This window comes from Oxyura jamaicensis, chromosome 1, assembly GCF_011077185.1.
Source record: "Oxyura jamaicensis isolate SHBP4307 breed ruddy duck chromosome 1, BPBGC_Ojam_1.0, whole genome shotgun sequence".
NCBI classification, from domain to species: Eukaryota; Metazoa; Chordata; class Aves; order Anseriformes; family Anatidae; genus Oxyura; species Oxyura jamaicensis.
Genome location: NC_048893.1, coordinates 144,300,631 through 144,324,019, shown reverse-complemented (window position 1 = coordinate 144,324,019; position 23,389 = coordinate 144,300,631). Strand labels below are relative to the sequence as shown.

The following is a 23,389-nucleotide window of genomic DNA, read 5'->3' as shown; positions in this document are numbered from 1 at the left end:
AAGGGGCCAAAAAGTTATTGCTGAAGACACAGGAAGAGGTGTGCCTCTACAGTTTTGTGGAGTTTGGACAAGTAACACAGGCTTATCAGACATTTACTGCAACCAATAATAAAAAAATGAGTTTCAAAATGAACCAACTCATGTTAACATTTTCCACATCACTAAGACTTCTACATCCTTAGGCATTTCAGAAAAGGCTTCTGGATTGTCATATATGGAACACTTCATGAATTTGCATGTCATCCTTGTGCAGGGGCCATGCTAATCTTCTCCGTATCATTCCAATTTTAGTATATGTGCTGCTGAAGCGAGCACAATATACAGAAGGCACCTCTGCACATCTCTGCACACTGATGGGATTTGTTTGAGCTAAGTATCTAAAATCAGATTGTTTATATTTGTCCTACAGACAACATCAGCATAGACTGTTTTTTTGATCTTTTTGTGCCTTTTTCAGTCACTCATATTATGACTGCAGGATTCCAAAATAGGTATGATCATAGATGTTATAACGTCAAGTATTATAAGTAAAGATAAAGACCACTCACAACTCAAAATATCTTAAAATGTTACTGGGGTAAAAGGTATTACTTAGTATGAATGAAAATTTATGTTTTTGTATTACATATGGGGACAACCAAAGATACAACAATTCCCCCTTTAAGGTCATTGGGAGTTATTTATAGCCTGATACAGGGAAAAAAAAGAGAGAGAGAGACTATAAAGAGACTACACTGCTACCATTTGATGTGTTCCTAAAGAAAAGTTTCTCTCTGATTCTTTAGCACTTAAATTCTTCAAGAGATGAGTGAAAACTCAGAGCAGAAAGTGTTCACTTAGGAAGAAGAAATTGTGCCAAGAGCAGGCAGTAGTCCTTATGTGGTAAATTTCGGTGATTTTCCTAGTACGCTACACATCATATCAGGGTACTGGTGGAAATGGAACATTTAAACAAAATATTAGATGAAGAGATTTCATGGTTAAAAGTTTAGTGCTGTATAGGCAACATGATTCTTAGAAATGGGTTTATGAAGGGACAGAAACAGTAACTCCTACTCTGTATGGCCTATTAAAAACTAATTAATCTCAAATTTCAGCTACTTTCTATCCACAAGAAGACCAAGGAAAATTTAGTGAAATAATTTTTTGGAGAAATTACATGGGGAGTACTTTTGAATTACAAATACGTTCAAGAGAATTATAAGATGATTGAAGATAATTCATTAATAGATAAAGACTGAAATAATTTAATACATTATTCATGATATATTATTCTCTAGCTCCCTTGTTGATGACCTTCTGGTTACTTCTCTCTCTCTTTTTTTTTTTTTTTTTTTTCTCTTTTTAAGTGCAAGTGGAAGCTATTCTTTACAAGCGAATATCCAGACTTCCTGACATAGCTAAAATAATAAAATGTGGAAATCATTGTACAGTGTGTGCATGTTTTATCTTTTGCCAAAGATTATAAAACTTCTCACATCAGTTCACCCTGGTGTTAATTTTGATTTACACCAGTGTAACTAAGGTGAGAAAATTGTCTTTTCACCTTGAAGGTGATACATCTTCTTCTAGTTTTCATTTACAAATCCATACTTTATGAACCATTCATTCAAACACTGTTCTAAGTGCTTGCAAGCATTAAATAGCCTAACAGCATTTCATTCTATATAATTTTTACCAACACACTAGTCAGGCCTCTGGGAACATGGAGGAAAGAAGTTTTTTCAGAAGTGGAAACCAGTGGACTGGTTTCCTATTAATTTGCACTCCACATTCCTCCAGCACCAGGCTGCAAGAGCTCTGCTTCTCCTCCCCGTGTCCTGTGACTTCCCCTCCACAATAACCTTAACTCCTCCAGAGGTCCTCAGGGAGTTTCCTTTCCCATGTCCCCACACTGTAGTTCTCTACTCACTCACTTTCACTGTATTTTGCCTTCCCTCTGGCATTCCCCACAGCTCCCCAGGTTAAGATCCCTAATGAGCCTTCCCCAGTTTCCTCTAGCGTCTCCAACTACCAGCTGAACAAGAGGCAGCATGTCTTGCAGGTGATGCTGTGCTGCATCTGTGCTTATTAACCATGCGGTATTTATTTACTAGTTGCAGAAAAGAGAACATCTGTGCGTGTACTGCAATCTTCTGTCATTGGTGGGTAGGGATTGATTTGGATTTCTTGCTTCCTTGAAACAAGTAAACACTGAATATCTCAGAAGCACTCTTCCTCAGCCAAATTTGGTTGGACTTGGCAAAATCTCTAGTTAAAGAGTAAAAATGCATAGGGCTACTCATTTTGAGGAATCCAAGCTAAAATACACTTAATGGATACATAGCATTTTCAGGCTATTAAGCATACCCACTTCTATACGTTTGTTTCTCAATTAATTTCAAGTCTGTCTTTGCCTTTTCTTGTCATTTTGTAAAACAAAATTATAGGAAAGGCAAGCTGTAATTTATTTATTGTCTAGCCCTACATCCTTCAGTGGACTGCTTTGTAAATGGACAAATGTCATCCATTTTTTTTTTTTTTTGTTTACAGTTTTCATCTTCTTTTCTTTCTCCACTGATTCACTTCTCTCTGCTGCTGTTTGTGCTCTACAGTTTTTGTCTTTTTTTTTTTTTTTCCTAACTACATTATGTTAAATCTTCTCTGTTCTAATTCTTTCTCTTGCTGCCTCAGTTCATCACTTCTATATTAGAGAACTTGGATTCTTACCCTTTTATTCACTAACTTGCTATTACCTTACTTTTATTTTGAAGCCTTGCAAAACACTTTTCTCCTTTAACCGTTTCTTCTTTCACCCTGCTCCTCTTTTTCTCTATTTGTTATTCGGTTCCTTTAACCTTTAATTTTCAGTGTTCTCATCACTGAAACCCTATTTCCTCCAGTGAAAGTCTGACAGGTAAAATATTATTGCTACCTTACATACTTTATTTGTTAAATTCCTTCTTGAGAGAATATTAGATTATTTTTCCAAAATGTTAGAATGCTACTAGTTGCTGAATTAACATAAGCATGTTCTCAAAGTTCTCTCTTTCACAAGAAGGCTGACTGCTTACTAACCTACAAGTAAAATTAATTAGTAACAGTGAATTGAACTAAGGATGATAACCACATTTTGCTTACAGGGTACATGTCACCCAGGTATTATATGTAGATAGGTAAAAGAAAGTATTATGCATATTACTTTTCTTGACATGAAAACTTAGCTTTTATGAGAGCCTGACAGGAGGGAATCTGTAGTATTTTCTTTCCTGAATTCCTATTGTAACTGTGTTTGACCCCACACAGATCTTCCAAAAAGCAAAATCTGCCACAAGTAAAAGCTCCTTGTAATAGCCTGGTGCACTTCAGTGTCATTCTTTTGACTGTACTTGCAACTACAGGCTAATTGAAGATTTGTTGTTATGGGAGATGTCACCAGGTCTAGCTAGGTCTCCAGGAGTAGATCCCTAATATTTGGACTTGCAGTGACTGTTAGGCTGACTGGGATTGCTATACAGATTGCTCTTCAATGTCCCAGGGTGGTGGGGGAACATATTTATATCTACACGTTTCACAGAAGCTTGTAATGAAGCATTCATTTTTATGAATGCAATTGCTAATTTTTCCATACCTTCCTTTGCTATTTTTGTTAGCGTCTTTCCTAGAATAAGGATTTTTCTCTCTCAAAGACCTTCTACTCCATGCTACAATGGCAGAAAATTGAAAGACAAAAATGCTAGCAGATGTATTTGTTCATGGAAAAGCAGTCTGATCATATAATTCTCCATTTTTCCTAAACTGTATTTACTTCGGGAAAAATAATCACTTAGGAGTTTTAGAATTATTAAATTGTAAAACATAATCCCAGGGGAATCTGCCAGGGCAAAACCCATCAGTCCTGGACTGGACAAATGTGCTGGCAGGATGTAGTTCCCTAAGGTCATAATAAATGGTAATAATGGTAATGGTAATAATGAAAGGAAGGCAGCAAAGGCATTCTTGCTTGATACAGCAGCAAAGGCATTCTTGCTTGATACAGAAGCCAGTCTGATCCTAATGCACCTAAGGATTTGACCGCAAATAATCAGTGTATATATTGAAGTAGCAATGTAATGCTGATGGTTTCAGCAAGGCCACTACCCATTATTCTTGGGACTGTGTGTACAGTTGAAGGTCTGCTGTGATGCATTTAGAGTGGAGTGTTGGAGAGAAAACACAGTTTGCTTTCTGATTGTGATCTGACTTGTCTTTCTCTTGTCTCATCTTTGCATGGAAAAGAAAGGGAACAGCAAGAATCCCTTTCAAAGCAAGGATACATCTTCAGTACATAAATTGTTTCCACCCTTATATTCATGGAGGAGAGTCCATACCTTCAAGCTGTGGGGTTTCACACAGCTCCCTGCAACTTATGCTACTTGGAATTCCCTCTGTACGGCTTTGCCATGTGGTAGAAAAGTACATTCTTGCCTTTAAAATTACCAGAGTTCCCTGAGTCATTGCTATGCATTCTGACATGCACTTTGTCAGCTGCCTTTTGTGGTTACTTGCCAAAACAGCACAGAGCAAGGTTTTCTGCAAAGTTGGACTACAGAATAGTGGTTTTGCTGTCCAAGAATGGGTGGACAAACTGCCTAGGACATTCACAGGGACTTAGTGCCTTTGATGTGAGCTTTTCTCACTTTGTGTGGCCATGTTGCAATGGTTGGAGACTGTTTAATGCAGGTTTTCCAAGAGAGGTGCAAGTACTGTTACTTCTGTTGTGCTGTTCTGAAGCTGGACATAGAAGAGAAAAACATGCATTATCACCATTTGCTATGGAATAATGCTTCTGTATACCAGGAACTGTGGTCCATAGAGAAGTGGATTTTAAAAAACAAGGAAAGTGATGGCAACACAGGACAACAAAAGAAGTTGCACTGTTGCTTTTTTCTTCTAGAATTAATTTTGTAAAGTCTTTAATTGTTTCAATTCATTTATTACTGATTAGAATTTTCATACATTGTAAAGCCAGAAGGAGCAGTTAGAGTCAGCTGTTATGGCTTTGGGAGGAACAGCTTTGTAGGCTGTTTTATTTGATGTTTGGGCGATTGTTTTATAAAAGTCTTAAGTAAGAATTCCTAGTGATGGAGAATAAACTATGCCTACAATTTGTTTGAGGGGCCAAATATGTTATTAAGGACAAATATGTTATTCTTAAACTGTATGTATCGCTTTTGAATTTCCTGCCATAGTTCTCTCACTTGCTTACATTCTTGTCATAAGAGTCCTCTGTTAGCATATTTTTGTTCTTTGCGTGAATACTTTCAGGCTGCCATCAAGTCACCTATAAACATATCTTTTCAGTTAACCAAGTTGAACTCCTCTTGCTATAAATCATGTTTCCAACTTTTAAAGCATTCTTGTGGTTCTTCTTTGAATTACCTCTAATTTATTATCCTTGTTCTTGAACCGTGGACATGACAGCCAGGCAGAGGATCTGAAAAGCATTCCCAGCAATCCTACTTTCTACTCCCATTTCTTAATGAACTGAACAGCTACACTAGTACTTTACCACAGTACCACAGTAGTAGACTGAGAGTCTGAGTGTACATGTTCAATGTGTTACTCATCATATGCCTGAAGTCCTTTCCAGGGTCATTTTTCCAAGATAGGGATATGGGATATATTTTTTTTTTGAGTAGTAGTAGGACCTGAATTTGTTGTTTCCAGACTAATTTCACACTGGAGAGTAGTTAAAAATTTGACTTTTCCTTGCATCTAGTTCAGCAGTCCATATCAGTGGGTTTTTGACCTGTTTTCTTCATTACCCGTAACTGCACTGTCCTCAGAGCTATGTGCAAAAGTAAAGTGTCTGCTATCAGTAAAGATTTTGTTTTCTTTTCCAGCATTTTTGAAATGCAGGATTAAGATGAATACCTCTAGGACTACACTATAAACAAATTTCATAGAGAAGATTTTGGTCTTTGAATGATCTTTCAGGTCTATCTTTTGGGAGACATGTCATTTGCTACAGAACCATTTTCTCCTTCAAAGCAGACTTCATACAGTTTCTAAAACAGCTAGTAATTTTCTGCTGCCATGAATTGCTTTGTCCAGACTACACTGTAACGGTTTCCTGGTCCATGATAGGCTTTAAAAAGTTCCATGTTTAATGCACTGTCTTAATCTCGAGAAAGGACATGTGCTCACTGACAAACATATAAAGAAGTCATTTGACTGAGAGTTGAATATTTTTAATCAGGGATTGGCCAATAGTTATGGCATCTGTGACATGTAATCCTCCCTTTCCAGGGCTCATTGCCAATAAAAGCTATCCCTTTTCTGACAGTTTCTAGCACTTCTGCCTCTGTGTAAAAACTCAAGACCTTCTGAATGACTTGTTCTCTCAGTTCTTCCAAGTCTAATTTCCCCCAACATCTGCTTCTTACCCAACTACTTCTTCAAGCATTGCTTTTAATATTAGTTTTTCCCCCTTTTTTTTTTTTTTAAATCCTGTCATGGGTGTCAGTCCCAAGAAAAGCCTCCTCTGCTTCTTGTCCTAGCTTCCCTCTTAGTCTGACAGCTTCATGGTCTGGAAGAAGACTGAGTGAAGAGAGGGTAAATATTCAAGGAATGGAAGAAGGAACACGTGGACTGATGTCCTTTCTGGAGCCAAATGGTCATGTCAGCATGCCCAACAGCTTGTCACCATCAGCTGAAATGAAGCTTTGGAGAAGAGCTCCGTGGATGTTCCCTGTCCTCATTCAGGCAAAAACAGATGGGTTAGCTCACAACTGGCACCTCCTGAAATAGCCTGTCTTAGTTTGCCTGAGATTGGGGTGCACACGTATATTCCTTTATTTCACTAGGGCTATGTAACCTCCAATGCTAGTGGGTGAACAGTTGGGAATGGCGATTTATGAACATGTTGTGGTTGCTAGCAAAGTGCAACTGGATAAATTTCATCAATCTGAGCTTGTTTACGCATTACACTTTTGCAGTTAATCCTCTATGTCTTTGTGTGCAAATGTTTCCTTAATGACTTAAATGAATTTGTACCCTTTAGTTTGGACTTAAATGTATATTCAGCTAATAAAAATCAGGTTTAACTCTAGTATGCTGGCTAATTAAATTTCTGTGTTTGATATAAATTGCTGCAACATTACAAATTAATGAAGAAAGAAAAAGTAACAGAGATCAATTGAATGAGATTATGAATGAATAAGGGGATAAAGTGCAACAAGTTTTCCACTTTAACCAAACAATTGATACAAAATTGATGTAATAAATTTGGGCTATCATAACTGCAGATCTGCACCAATTTTATCAATGAGGTTGTTCACAAATTCTCTTTAAAGGAAAGATTTAAGCCTGTATGCATGTGCTTACCTCTAAGCATATATGTAATACTATTTCTTGTGTGGTTACGTTACGCATATAGTTACAAATTTTGCTGGATTACAAGTAAAGTTTGGAGCAACAGGCCTAGAATTACAGCCTGGTGCTGGTAGAACATTATGTCGTCCTCTTCCTATTACAATGTGTTAAAATAGTAGGTAGTTTATTAGTCTGAATAACATAGCTTAAAGCATTTTCATAAAAATAAAATTCCCATCTCTTCAAACTAAATGAAGTTAAATTGATTGTTTAAAGAACATCTCACTGGATTTTTGTATTTGATAAAAATAGCTGATATTATACAATATTTCACATTCTTTTTATTTTTAAAAAGGAGCATCCAGCAATTTTTACCCCATATACGATGCAGCAGATGATTTAGCCAGAATGGAAACCAACCAAAATCACTACAGAAGACAGAAACCCAAATAATCAAATTGACAAATAAACAAAAGTAAAGAGCTAAAAGCATGAGGTTACTATAAGCTATTTTCTATAATAACCCTCCCACTCCAAGAAGGAAGATAGAAAAATCGCTGGTCTCTTTATGGAGTACATCAAATCTCATTTTGTTTTAATGTGTTAAAGTGCACGCTGAAAAAGGCAGAGTTGACTCCTGGGGAAATAATGTTAAATCAGTTCAGAAAAACGAAGTTTGGAAAAATACTTTCATTTTCCTTTTAGTATTGCAACAAATGTATTCATCTGCCTAGATAATCTGGCATTTTAAATAACTTCACACTTAAGCTCTGTCAATTTGATCTCCCAAGGTTAATTGATTATTTCTACAACAGTCTTGCCAGAAAAGATCAGAGTGCTTACATCTTTGCATTAATCCTTGCTGTTGAGGGAGAGGGTGCAAAATGAGAGTGCTACGATTGGCTTAAATCTTTACAGGTCTCTCATTCCTGCTCCCCCTAAAGTTGTCTCATGTCTGATTAGTTTCACGTCACGACACTCCATTTCATTAGTTTCACTGACAGGGCATTTCAAGTATGGTCTAATGATGGGAACATCAAATTTACTTTTGAGCATCCACTACTGTTTACCACCAAAAGCCCCAACCCTCTTATCAAAAGGGATAATGAAGGGTAGTAAAGGAATAGTGAGAAATCTAACTGATTTACTGTGAGGAAAGGAAAAGTTTCAAAACATCACTTCCATAAAATTGACATTCAGCATTTTGCTGCAGTAAACAACCATCAACATTCGACAAAGCCTCTCAGGGGTTTTCTAGGAGAGACAAGCTTTATCAGCAATTGCATATTTGTTATTGACGTCGTTCTTTGCAGTGGCATAGACAACACAATGGGGGATTAACCCTCACGCAAGGCAGTGTGACAACTCATCAGTTGAAAAACAGAACCTGGTCAAATGTCAGCTTTTTAACCAGCATTAAAACTGCTGGCATAGAGGAATCCCTTAAAAACAACTAGACAAAAAGCCCTGCTGTGGTTTGTAGGGAACCTTCATTTATTTTAAATGATAGCAATTTGTGTTTTCCTGTCTGGAAACAAAAATATTTCCTCCCATCAAAAGGCTGGAAATAACCAGAACAGAAAGATCGTTCTCCGTTGTCTCCCCCTCCTCCTGCATTTCACCTCCCCTCTTGTCCCCTCTTCAATTCAACTGGCAAGTACACCTATTAGTGGTTTCCTCTTCCTTTTGTTTTAAATGTAAATGAAGACCTAGCTAGTTGTGAAAGATGTCGAATTTCAGACATGCTTACGAGTGGCGGTAAAAGTCTCTGCCAATTGCACTTTTGTGAATTCACAAGAGTGAACATGGATAACACTCCCAGTCTGTAGATGAGTGCAGGATTTGGCTCTTAGAGAATGTGGGAAGGGTTGGCAAGGGGATGCCAGGTCTTCCTTCCTCTAGGTTCCAGAGACAATCCCTACTGGCCACAGCTTCACTTAGGTGACACTGAGGGTATTGCTATCAGCAGGGTTTTATCAGGATTAGCGTATTAAATCACACAAAGTAATGACAGTGACCATCTCCCTTTGCAGTGGTTTACACTTAGATCAGCGACAGTAAAGTCATTTAGAAAGATCCAGGACACCAAAATTAAAACCTGTGTAAATTAAACACATGTGAAGTGCACAATATGTGGCAAATTAGTACAGAAAATACTGAGAAATGTGCATCTTCAGGGTTTGCCTGCACACCATGATGTGACAGGTATTATTGCCCTTTGTACAATTATTTAAACCCTGTAGGAATTCCCAGTGTCAGAGTATGTCAGCATACTGTTATTAGACAAGTTTAATTAGGATCTACCCTGCTGCTCCTAACAAGTATTTAATTAACTTCTAGGCAGGGTAATTAGCTTTAGATTGTGGCTGATTTTCTGCCTCACCTTCTGTTGACACTTGGCCTACAGTAAGGCAGCTTGCTTTGCTGACAGTGTAATGGATAGTAGCTTTGGGAAGACTAATATCAAGGCTGACTAGTCTAATAAAAAAAAAAAAAAAAAAAAAGAAAGAAAAAGAAAAAGAAAGAGGGAAAGAAGATGAAGATAAAAGACAAAATAATCACTGCCAGGTCAAGGTCCGAATGGAAAAAAAATGCCACTCACCAGGCAGACAGATACAAAAGCCTGGTAATGGGAAAGAAACAATTTGACTTTAAGCATTTTGGAAGAACAGAGGAAAAAAAAAAAAAAAAAAAAAAGTGTGACACTGAAAAATCAAACAAGCAAAGCAAAAGGTTTTGAAAAGTATTTGTTTCATGTATTTCCTTACACTGGATAAATGATGAAGCTTAATTACTATTTACATAGTACTACTGAAGTGTGCCTGTACTTTTCTGAGAAAGACTTTCCAATATAAATGTATCCTTGAATCCCTGCTCTAAAGAAATATGCCTCACTTCCCATCAGCACAATAAAGAATATGCCACAAAGTGAGCATTTAAAACAATTAGCATAGACCAAATGAACCATAGCAAATTGGTCAGGTCACCGTTTAACCCGTTGGTGGCTTCTTGAAGAACTATGTGATTTCCAAGTGTTTAGCTTTTGATATATGGTATGCTATTCTTCTACCCAGTCCTGATATATCATTAAAATTAATGGGACTGCATTCAGTGCCACAGTTACAAAAATTTTGGGGCTAGAGGGAGGGAACACTCAAGAATTTAAAACCCTTTCCCTATCATTAGGACAAAAGGGTTATAATTCTCTTTCATTTTGAAAGAAGAATAATTTTTTAAGAAGTCTTTTAATTTTTGCAGAGTGCCCCAGGTATCTAAGTGTTGGTTCTCCCAAGCTTGCCTTAGTAACAGAAATATGCCAGCATTGCTCCAAAGCATTACTTCTTGCAGAAATACTACTGGGATTTGCACCATTGTTACAGAATGTTCTAGTCAGGCTAAGCCTGATCTGTGCTGCTATAAAAGACAAACTCTAAAAATCACCTAAATATTGTTCAAAGGGGGACGGACATGTTTTGCATACCTTTTTGTTATAACATTTCAAGTGACTCAAAAAGGCTCATGTTTGTTTCACATTTCAGCAGCACCACTACTCCTTGATGATGCAGTACCACCCTTGAACTGAGTGGGCAGTAAACCAGACTTGGGTACTGGCAGTACCTGCTTAGGTGGTACTGGTCCAGGGATGTCCACGGAAGAGAAAAAAAATAAATCCCTCTGTGAAATTTAAAAACTTCTATCCCATAAACAGACCAGCCCCTTGTGAAGAAGGTCAAGGACTGGACTGCAATTTTAGTGAGATGGTAAAATCATATATATGGATCCCGTCTGTTTGCTGCCATGAAACACACCCTGGGACCACTGACAGCACCCACCTGATTCAGGTGCTTTTAGCATGGCAGCAAACATGAACTGTCACCTAAACTAACAACAATCATTTTGGATAATTGTGGCGGCAAATAACTTCATATTTGATGAATAATTACACTAAAATAAATTCTGAAAATTTTTATTTTATTTATTTACTTATTTGAGACTGCAAGGATAATACCTTTATCACCAGCACATAAATCATATATCAGATCTCTTGCATCTAAAATAGAGTTCACTGGGAGGTGCCTCAGCTAACTGCAGCCTTCTTTTGACCTAGAACTCTCTGATTTTATGCTGCCTTATATTGCTCTGTAGTACAGGAGTGAAACCGGAGTTAGCTCCATGACCCTGTGAGAAAAAGCCATGTGGCATTTTGTATGTGTTAAAGGAAATCTCTGTGGAATAAATCATTATCCATTCTTCTTGTCTCTCATACAGCCAGTGCTATTAAGAAAAACAGAAGAGCAGGAAAATCTAGTGAAAGTGTTGAAGAAAGACTAAGTATGCAGATCACGCTTTCCCTTTCCCAAAGAGGATAAGCAGTGCTCAAGTGCACTAACTAAAAAGACTTGAGGGGTGTCAGATCAGACTTTGACAACTGAAATTGCCACGACAGCTGAGGGAATTTTAATATCTATATTCTATCCTGAGGATGCTCACAGCACCACAGCCTGAGGAGCTGGTAACAGACTAACTGGAGGCACCTGTGCCATTCAAGAGAGAGAGCAAACCTCTAAAACACCCCTCCAGAATTTGCACTGTAGTAGTACTGCCTGCTGTGTGCCTCCACATCCCTCAGTGAGGCACTTTGAACTACTTGACTAACAGGTCCATCATGAGCCAACTGAGTGACACACAACAGTGGAAGCTTGGTGCATTGCAAAAGCATGTAATGTAATCATTTTGTACATTGAGTAGCCACATATACATTTTGGTCTTTCCAGCCTTACTTTCCACTCCCCTTTGTCAATCCAAATATACTGCCTTGCCCTCTGAAGACATCATGACACCTGTACCATGGCTGATACTAGTACACATGCCTGTACAGCATCCTCAGGCTTCCCAGGGACCTGCCCACCAATAGAGGTAGATAAAAGGATCTTAAAGGTTACATTGTTACATCAGTCAGAACTTCAGAAGAAGGAGAAAGACACAAGAAGAGGAACAATTGACACAACATTGCCATGAACTCTCTCATATCCCAGTGCCAATGATGAAAAAATACTGGTCTAGTCTTCAGAATAATAAAAATTGTTCTTTAAAAATACTTCATTTTAAAAATAAATCAGTGTTCTTCAGTGAATCTTTTAAAGCTCTACAGGACACTACAGTGACCAACATTGGGGGAAGGATACGAGCAATATGACCTAATGTATGAGATCATTAATTCTGTAATTTCTATTCTCTGTGATACAGTTGTTTGCCTGCCAAATACCTATTACAAATTTTCTAATGAAAGCTTCATATAAGAGATGAACAGACTTTTCATACCAGACAGATATTACATAAGCCTTTAATGAAACAGATTAGCAGAGTTACCCAAAACAGCTTGGAAAAAGTCAGTCTCTTTGCTACCGGGATCCAGTGCATTTGAATAGATATGTAAGGGTTGCATGCCCAGAGGAGCTTTTGAATAGCATGATGATGGATCCCTGCCTATAGGGCTTGTAGACAGAGAAGCAGCTCTGTTCTATACCTGCTATTTGTAGTAAAATTCTAAATCCAAATGTTTGTCCAATTGTCTGTCAAACATTTTAAAGTAGACAAATGTACACAGATCAGTATTCATTATCATACATATCTATAATTAAGATGAATTACAGAACTCGAATGAGGCTGGTTAAACATTTAACTTTAATTTAATTCTTTTTCTAGAACACGAAATGCACAATTTATCTCATAACCTCCTTGGCTGTAGCTATCAGGAGCACTAATCACACCCCTGTGGGATTAGAGAGAATTGGCTGTTTCTCCTTGCCTCCTAAGACCCCAGAGGTGTGATTATCTCATGGTTACCACACCCCTGTTGTGTCTCACTGCTTCAGTGAAATAAATGAACTGTTAAATTGACAGTTACAAATGAAGTTCCTGCTGGCCAGCTGACTGTATGGCATTTTGGAAGAGAGAGACAGACAGAGGGAGGGGAGAGAGAGACAGAGAGGAGAGCAGGGTATTTTTTTTTTTTTTTTTTTAATAAATCTCATTCTATTATAGTTTGTTTTCTCCTAAAGTTGTGGCATGGAACCAGTATTGCAGAGTACCATCCGCCTGCCCAGTATTCTTAACCAAGGCATCTGATAGGTAGGAAGCCAGAAAGCTCAGCATGAACAAGCAGAAAAACTAAGGAAAAAAAAAAAAAAAAAAAAAAAGACTGCTAGCTGTCAGAAAAAGGCATTTATATAGAGTGTATTAGTAGTTCAAATGTGTCAGTCACGGGAGACTGTTTGTCAGGTTACATCTCACCCAGAGCAATGTATTTGGCTTTTATCCTTGTGACAAATGATTTCTCAACTTCTGTATTGCTGGCAACCAGCCAAGAGACTACAGCGAGCGCTGTCGTACTCCATCCAACCCCTCCTACTGACGCCTCACCCCACACAGCCACAAAGCTCACTCTCTCCCTCACGTGCACACAGACACACACTGGCCACACAAGTAAGTCAGCTTTCTCTCTCTCTCTCACACAAAGTCCACAAAATTAACCCCTTTCTCACTTTCGCTAAGGAATTCTATTTCTGCCAAGCTTTGCTTGCATTGGGATTTGCATTGCCTGGCCCCATTCAGCAGGTGCCACCTGAATCCTCCAGTTACGCTGATATCTATAAAAATGGGGATAGTTGGGATAAGAAGAAATGTGGTTTATTTTTCTCTCTCACTAACTGATACTGCTAACCATCACTTTCGTGCTTCTTTCCCTAGATGCTATAGACTTCTGAAGTACAATTCGCCACAGGACACTTTTTCTCTTTGGTCATGTTTCTTTCCTGTCCCTCACACATAAACTGTGCCTGAGCACAGCCACTGATCCTGTTGGAGTCAGTAGGAATTGTACCTTGTTCAGGAAGGCAAACCCAGGATGGAGAGTCTCACTCTTGAGTTTTTCAAGTTTTGAGTGGTTCTTATTCTTCCTCTGGGAACCCCTCCTTGAACTGGGAGCAACAGATTTGGGCACAATACTCCAGGGGAGGCAAACCAGTGCCAACTTCAGTAATCGTGTGCTTTATTTACTACTACTCAGTTTTCCAAAAACAGCACTGGGTGGTTTCAGTCTTAATAAGCTGGGAGCTTATTTTGCTCTGAGTCTTATGGTGAGAGCTTATTTTGCTCTCATTACCCATCCTCTCTGCAGCTCTTTTCCATTATTTTTTCCTAGTGATTCTTTCCAACACCATCTTTAGTATGGCCTTGTAATTGTTGGTTAGATAGTGGACTGCTTTCTACCTAGGAGCCAGCACTGAACTGTCATTTGACAAAGTTAGGTCAGCTCCTCCTTTAATTCATAACAGAATTATATCCTTCTGTGGACAAATCCAGACCCTTTACTCCTTTAATAAGTTAGCTGTGGGATCTGCAAGCCACTTGCAGAGTAAAATTATCTTCAGTTTTATTTTTTGGAAATTTCATTTCCATTTCATGAGTATTTTATGCCAGCAAAGCACTGTAAAGAGGTTTGCTGTAAATCATAATTTGGAGTCATGTCTGGTATATAATTCTTATATGTGCACCTTTCAATAGGGCTAAGAAGCCAGTATAGCAGACAGAAAGCCATATCTGCCCATTAAGTTGTAGTTTTCAAAAAACATCTACCAACATGGTATATAGGCAGTCCCTGGTGTTTACAACAGAAGCCAGACCTCAGGAGATCCTCTGAAGTGGAACAGGCATTACATAAAAATTTGCAGTTCTTCATTTCCATTTGAAGGTCCCACTGTTAACTTTTCCCTTTCTTCTGCAAATCTAGTTGCTTTTGCTTTGGCTCTCACTTGGACTTTGTCCCCATGGCAAAGATGAAAAATGTAAAGGGTTTTATATTTTCCTTAAAAAAGAAATAGGAAAGAACTGAGCAGGGAGGAAAGGACAGTAATCAACAATTTACTTCAAGCTGAAGTGTATTTACCTTTTTTACACTAAAAAGTGTATTATGTGTCATTAGAGTACCACATGGGAAGTACTGCCAGGTATATTTATGAACTCTGTATACACATGAATTTTTTAGAGTAGTGACAAATATATCTAGCACTAGTTATGGCATTGTTCTGAGTGCTACAATGTTTAAGTGCAGCTTCTGCTTGTTGACATGTCTCTAAAATATGAAAAAGATTGCACAATTGAGAAAGAAAATGCCAATATTATTCATTTTTAAACAGAAAAAGAAATACCTGTCTGTTAGAATGTTTGCAGCTACTATGAGTTTTAATATAAGATACTCATTTTAAATATTTGTTAGTGATCAAAATCATTTGGAAGGATTGAAACATAAAAGAAAAAATAACATTTTACTCTTCAATGTGACAGAAAAATATTCTGCATAAAGTGCCTTTTTTATTTCTTCCCCTCCCTCCAGTTTGCCTGTTTTCTACATCTTAAAAAATGAGGGAAAATTATAAGGTGCTCCTACTGGGAACGGAACAGCTATTTTCCGTATCTGTACATATTTATCCCACTTTACTTTCAGTAAGACAGTCTGGTACACTTGTATGCCAACCTCATGACAGTATCTTGGTGACAGAAGGTTACCAAAATGTGCTGCTGATCCAAATTTATTGCAACCAAAATTAGGCTGTGATCTCTGGAGGACTGAAGGAAAGTAGTGTTGCCAGGCCAAAATTGTTCTTTTTAAATATTACTTTTTTCTATCTTATATTTCTACTTATTTTTCTTTATTCTGATATGATAAAATGAGATTCTCAGATAATCCTATGACTCTGAGAGTTAGACTACAATAAAGCTGCTTACTTAGTATCAGAAGGCATGGGATAACACTGCAGAAGCTGTTGGTGCTGAGTCAATTTGTAAACTTGCAGTGGGAATAGAAGTGGGTTGTCAGAGGAAAACTCCCCATGAGGAAGTTTCTTCTCTTTCCTGTTCTGCTCTTGACCACCAGGAAAGAAGAGAAACTCTGAAAATATTATGTCTGCATGAGAGAACATCCTTGGACTTGGTGAAGACTGAAGCAATATGCCTTTGATCCCATGATTCACATTCTGAATACTGGCCCTCCTTGGCAAAAATTTAATTTCCACTCCTGAAATGATACATAGTCAAAGGGACCTGATGCCTGAACTGGCTTATTAAAAATAAGCCAGAATGAAATGAAAAGCAACATTTTTGTTAAAATTGTTCTCATAACTCTGTGTGAAGACATACATAAGTGTGTATGTGGATGTGCACACTGTATTTAATCTATTTTAAGCTTGCCAGTATTTAAATCTTCAGATGAGAAATTGGAACAGTTTCCTGAAGCTGAAGGCTCTCTGCCAGCTTCTTTTTGGAAGTTAAGAAAGTGAATTCTTTGCTGACTGTTGTCTTTTGTATGTTTTCCCATGGATTCAGTAATCTTTGATCTTGCCAGGGACTGTGACTGCCAAGAAGCTCATGGGACTGACAGGTAGAAACATGCCTAACTCCCACATTATTCATCCTTGAAAAGCTCATCTTGAGACTGGAACAGTAAACATTAGAGGAAGCCTTGCTTGAAGCTGCAGACGAAAACTGGCAGCAAAATTGTCAAGTCTGCCAATCTCTTTGGGACTTACCAAGTGGTGGAGAGAAGCACTTCATAGAGACAGGGAAAAACAAAAAAGAGCCTTACTTGGCTTACCAAAAGGAAAAGAAGAAAAATGGAAAACAAAACAAACAACCTCCAAACTATTTCAACAAAGATAGCACCAACTGAATGAGAAGAAAAATACATTCGGATCAGTGGCATCTTTTATCATCAATATATTGTCATAAGATTGGATTTTAAATGCTTATGCTTGTATGTGGTCTGCTGAACAGTGAAATTGTTATCCCTGTGATTATTGGTTGCAACAATGCAGTTTACTGTCTCTGTTTCTCAAACTTCTATAGCATTATCTTAGGGATAGCATTTTACACCCACTTTGTGCAGGAGGGAATGACTGCAATATTAAGTACACGCTGGACAATAAATCTGCTGCTATGCTTGACAGAGGGTTCACAGTAATGCTGTCAGCAACTATTTTAGCTTATCTCCAAGAAGAGTGGGAATAACCTTCCACGGTGTTTTGGTGAAGAAATGTCCCTGTCTAGGGGAAATGTTTTTTCAGAAGTAATGCACAGATGAAGGCAGTGGAGCCAGCAGAGGTGAGAACACTGAAGTAGGGGTGTCTGAGAAGATCCCTCTGTCTGATGTTGAATGGAATTTTGGCTGTGAGGAACTGTCTCAAGGACCTGGGAGGCTGTACTGATTGCATTAGTACAAAGTTTATTTTGTGCAAGATCATTCCAGAAGTGGGGTTTGGTGAAAAGGGGACGACTGACTGATGCTGTTTGCAGCTCTGTTAAGTGCTGCAGCTCCATCTTAACTGTGAGAATTAGTAAGAAGAAACCATATCTTGTAGTACAATTGTCTTAACATGGGGAATTAGTACCAGGAAAGACAGGCTAGAAATTTGTCTAATTATCTCCTTTTTAAAAAATTAATCAATAATCCGAATAAACAAGCTATGAAATCCTGTGTGAAACCCTGACTCCATTGAAGACAGCAGTAGGTCTGCCACTGACATCACAATGACATGATCTTGCTAATTTCTAGTTGTTATGCTATACTTCTAGTTTGATCTAACTTGTGGAAGTGAATCTTCCAGTTATTTGGACAAAATTATAACTTGCTCAATCTACAGCAGCATTTTAGGACATGTAGCTATCTTGGTCTACTTATCACTGTGTTTTCTGAGGGTAATTATTCCTTGAGAAGTTAACTAGAAATTTACCCCATTTATTCACTCATATGTATACTCAGCTAAGCCGGATTTCTCTATATCCATAGCAGTATGGCAAGCAATGCAGAATTAGACACTCTTTTTAAAAGCAGGTAAATTTTATCAAAAACAAACAAACAAACAAACAAAAAAAAAACTTTCAAAAATGGTATTTAATGTGTTGCCTTATAAGAACTGAAGAGTGAGGACCTATGTGAAAATTTTAAACAATTTTATATCTTTGAGTGATCTCACAGATACAATACTTTAAACATGAGAGTTCTATAAAATTCTTGTACTATAGGATCTTGGAGAAACTATGAGTTTGATGTTTCACTGTTACCGACATTTGAATTTTAGTGAGATTATACATATATATTATATATGTATTTATATATATAGATATCCCATAGGAAAGGTACTACAAAAGAAGCATGGTGAACTGATATTACATTTCTGTCTTCTTTACTAAATTTACAAGAAGTCAAGTCAGGACAAGATAGGTAAAAATATGCTTGTGATATAATTGCATAGTATCTTTTTTTTTTTTTTTTCTTTATTATTATTATTATTATTATTTACAACTAGAGATGATGCTCTAAAGTTCATGGTAAAATTTCTCACTGGATAATATAATCTGCATCTTCCAAATCTTCTATGTAAGAAAGTCTCTGGGTGACTCTTCTAAAATGAGTCAACCCCTATGCCATGTTCACAGCTCTCCTGATTTAGGTATTGCAGCCCAAGAAAAACTAAACTATGATCAAAAGTATACATTTCTGTAACCAGCCATTTCAAATGCTGTGAATTGGTGCATTCTACATAAATAAAAGGACCTGATTTTGTGCTTTGAAATCAGTCCCTTGCCTTCTGTTTGCTTCACAATGCCATCTGACTTCTTAAAAATTGGCTGATCCTTTTTCCTCATCTGCACCTGCTCAGCTTCAGAAATATCACTTAGTGAAATCTTGGACTAGTTCTGTCTGCTCTGATGTTAGTTTTGCCATCAAGAGCAAGGAAGATATGAGGTGAGGAAAAAAAAAATAAAAATTGTAATCCAAAGCAAGGAGAGGGGAATGATTCATCTAAACAATCAGTGCATTTCAATTTCACTTGAAAAAGAATGAAAAGACTCCTAGACCAGTATGTTGGCATTTTTTTTCCCAAATTGGCACATTAGCTGATATCATCAGCCTATACCTGTTGTAGACTTGCACTACTAAACCACTAGAGTGTTCTTTGTTTTAGCCATTTTGTTGTGTCACTGACTTTAGTGAGACAATTCAGATGTGTAAGTTTAAAGCTCAGCATAATTACTTTGGACTGGAATGCTATAAAGAGATTTCATTTCCTGTGTTATAATGAGACGCAACCTACATCATTTACAACAGGTTCACTCATCTTTAGCTGGAGTGAGATTTGAAGATAGCTATACCAAAGAAGAACTAGTGCTTATAAAATCACTGAGAGCGACAGACAGGCACAGAGGTAGAGGGAAAGGTGCCCTTGGGTGATGATTAAGATCAGGCCCTGTCTTAGGCTCACTCCAGGCCTCCATGTATGCAGACTGAATCTCCTTGCCTTCTACCTTTGAAAGACAATTAACACATGGCAAATTGCCATGTGGTTCACTTCCATAAAGAAGTTTCTCTAAATGAAGGGAATTTATTATTTGAAGTTTACAATAAATTTTCAAAGGGCCCACATTTTTAATATGGTTGCAAGGTGTTAGTTTCAAAAGTAAACCATTTTGCCACAATTTTTCCTACAAAGTTTATTTTAGAAATCATCACACTGTAATGAAGGGTTTGGTCTGTGTCTGAGTTTAGTCTCTGTTTCCCTGAATTTCTCATATAAAGGGGGGAAGCCTGCTCTGTGCAGAAGTCAGACAGTGTCTGGGTTGCCTCAGACTCCTGAGGGAGAAGGGAACTCTGGTTTCTGCTGATATCAGAGTCTCAGTGAAAGAACAGTGTTTAGATTTGACCAGCCTTGCTCATCATGGCTGAGATCAAATTGTATTGCTCTCTCCCACAATACTCCAGGTAAGGACTTTGCACTCCAGCCCTTTCCTTGAAAGGCAGATCTCAAGAGGTGAAGGACTGAGAAGTGAATAGGGAAGCCAAATGGAGAGACAGAACTGCCTTACTGAGATGTAAAAGGAGTGAAGAACTGCTTTCCTAAAGGATCTTGTAGGACAAGGAAAGAGAGAGAGAAGGTGGGCAAGGATGATAGGAGCATGGTTCTGTACAAGGAGAGGTTAAATACACTAAGAGCTCTTTTGCTTGAGAAAGAGATGTTTGAAGACGTTTATAGATCCTAAGTGGAATACAAAAGCCATATAGAAAATGATTATTCTCCATTTCTCTTTATATGAGAACTAGAAGGAATCAACTAGGAGGTCATGGAATGGGTTCAAAGTAAGCAAGAAGGAAATTTATTTTCAGGTGGAGACTGAAAGAGGGGGGATACACTGCCAGAAGATGTTGTGGTTATACAAATGCTCCTTGACTTCAAGATCACAACATAATAATTTGTTAATGGGAATTATATTTGAGGATTACTCTTCTGGTTTAGGGTATCCCTGAGCCTGAGATTTCTGAGAGGTTGAGGGCATGGGTCCTGAGTTTCTTCCTAAGGTCATCCCTGGCCTTTGGAAGAAAAGGCAAAAAGAAAAGGAAAACAAGGAGAAAACAATGTGAAGAACAGATGAGAAAAGTGAAGGGGAGTGAAAGTCACAGGATCAAAAGTGTGCAACTGGGGAACTAGAGGAGGTGTGGAGTGCCCAGACAGCTCCTGCTGTTCTGTTGACAGGACTGAGCTATCAGTGGATCTTGTCCTTCCCAGAGGCATGGTAGGAAACTGGAAAAGAAATGGATCCCTCAGTCTCCAGTATTGTCCCTCTCTACCTTCCTTCCACTGATGGCTTGGAGATCAACCTTGGATGAGCCCAGGAGGAAGTTATGAGGTGGTCTTTGTGTCTTGGTGGGCTTCTGAGATGGAGGACTTGACTAAAAATGGAAAAGGAGGTTTGGGAAGACAGTTGCTGTTGGAAGCAGGGTCCATGATCTGAGGGTCCCTTAGGCTTGCCAAAGACAGCTGGTTCTTGACCTCTGCATCACTGTGTCTACACAGGCATTGCCTGGACTGTGAAGCTTTTGATACAGTGAAGGGGTACCTTCAGAGAAGTGGAAAAACTATTATGAAAGTTTGTCAGAAAAAACAGAGAATCAAGGAAATGTAGGACTATAGCTGAAAGCTGATGCTATTTCTTTAAACGTACTTTTTCATTCTCTAAATAATATATTCATAAATAAAGATCTTTTTTTTTTTTTTTTTTTTTTTTTTTTTTTTTTTTTTTCTAGAAAATGTAATGTAAGCTTAGCCTTGTTTTAAAATGTGTTCTGTGTTTTAATGGATCTTTGTTCTCTTACTTCTTGGGTTCCTTTACCTCTTCTTTCCTTGAATTTGTTCTAAGGGCCCCCATCCTCCCAGCTAACGATGAATGCATATATATATATATATATATATATACATGCATATATATATATAATAATGCATATATATATATATTCATATATATATATGAATGCATATATATATATATATATGGAAACAGACATTCCTGTTGCTGTCCTGAGGCAGGACCTCTTGATCAGAACTTCTCCCTCTTCCTGTCATCAGGGATCAAGCCAGGGGCACACAGAAAGATGTAGCTCTACTGCCATGCATGTTAAAAATTATTTTACTTGATAAGTGTGAAATTACATCTAATTACAAAGTTAATGTAAGTGAATGTAATCAGATAATTACAATGGGTAATGACATGATATTTACAACTTATAATGATCTTGTTATTATACTGTATATAATGACATTATAAAGATTCATTCTGAAGTTTTTTTTTTCCTCTTTAATTGGCTTTTTCATACAAAACAAATGATCTTAAATTTTTCATAATTTTCTGGCTGAATCATTTACATTCTAACATATAGATTTAAAGCATTCTTAGGTGGTCTGGAAATATGGCTATTTATTTTTATTTTTATTTTTTTTAATGCCTTTTTTTAAGGTGTGGTGCAAGAAAGCTTTCAAAAAAGTCTAATTTCCATTCTTTTTGTTGCACACCACTTGAAGAAGTGAGCAGAATTGTTAATTGGAGGCAGCATGTGGGCAAAGCTCTACCTTCGGTAGCAAGTGACCTTGGGGCTATTCTCTTGGGCAAGACATTTCACTTTTTATGCCTTGGTTTCCCTGTCTGTAAAAGGGAAATAATGATATTTCATCACAAGTGTGAAGTACCTCATAATATACAGACAAAAATTGACAAATATCACAAGGAAAGGAAATTAAGAATTCACAGAAGGAATGAAGACAGACTTGAATTGTAACGAAGGCCCTACACTTTAGTACGCACCAGGCTTGCCTAATTTATGAATATTGGTGCATATCCCCTACCCCCTTCACACAAATCTCAGATAATTGGTCTTTGTTCAGGGAGCTGCCTATGGGTTGGAATAACAGCAGGAGCTCCCTTTGTGAGTGCTTTGGGCCCTGCTCCAAAGGTCCTCTCAACACTGGTGTATTCAAGGCCGCTGCAAACACGAGGCCTGATTCATGTCACCCACGTTACACCACTTTCATGCCAGTGTAATTCTGTTTAAAGTGATGGAGTTACACAAGCAGCATAATACTGATACAATTCACTTGATTTCAGTGAAATCACTCTGACATAGAACTGAAGTTAGAAAAGGACTGACTGGAGTTTGTAGGGCTTGAATCTTAATTGTTTTCTGAAGTCTCCCGGGTATAAATTGATAGGATTCTGACCTGCAAGCATTTGATATCTTCTCTTTGTGAAAGCAAATGATCTGACCAAGAAGGCCAGCTTTAAATCCTTCTCACTACTGCCTCATGATCTCTTTTTATGTTAGAATCAAAAGAGCCAAAATGTGGGTGCTAAGCTTGCCTACAGCACAAGAGAATCCTCCACCAGCACAAGTCCAAGTCTCCCTTTTCTTTGCTCTGGCTAGGTGAGTCCAGGGCAGATAGAACATAAGTTAAGGCTCCATCAGAATGGCTCTAATCAAAGTCAAAATCCAAGCCAATTCACAGCAGCTTCAGAACACACAGCAGTAGCAAATAGCTTCCCTTCAAACTTAGAGGTGAACACTTTTTATCTCTGTGGTAAACATGCTGTCCCTCACTGCCCTCCCATTATTAATGAGAAGAGCAAGTCACACAGAAGTTGTGGCTTTTCAACTTTCATTACTCATTTTGAA

The 23,389-nt window shown here is 37.8% G+C and overlaps 1 non-coding gene across 1 annotated transcript; it reads right to left on the bottom strand.

The window, feature by feature from the left end:
* Positions 1 to 208: 208 nt before the first annotated feature.
* On the bottom strand, positions 209 to 315 carry LOC118160985. Its single transcript, XR_004747799.1, has one exon. It is a non-coding gene; the product is annotated as a U6 spliceosomal RNA (small nuclear RNA).
* Positions 316 to 23,389: the final 23,074 nt, after the last annotated feature.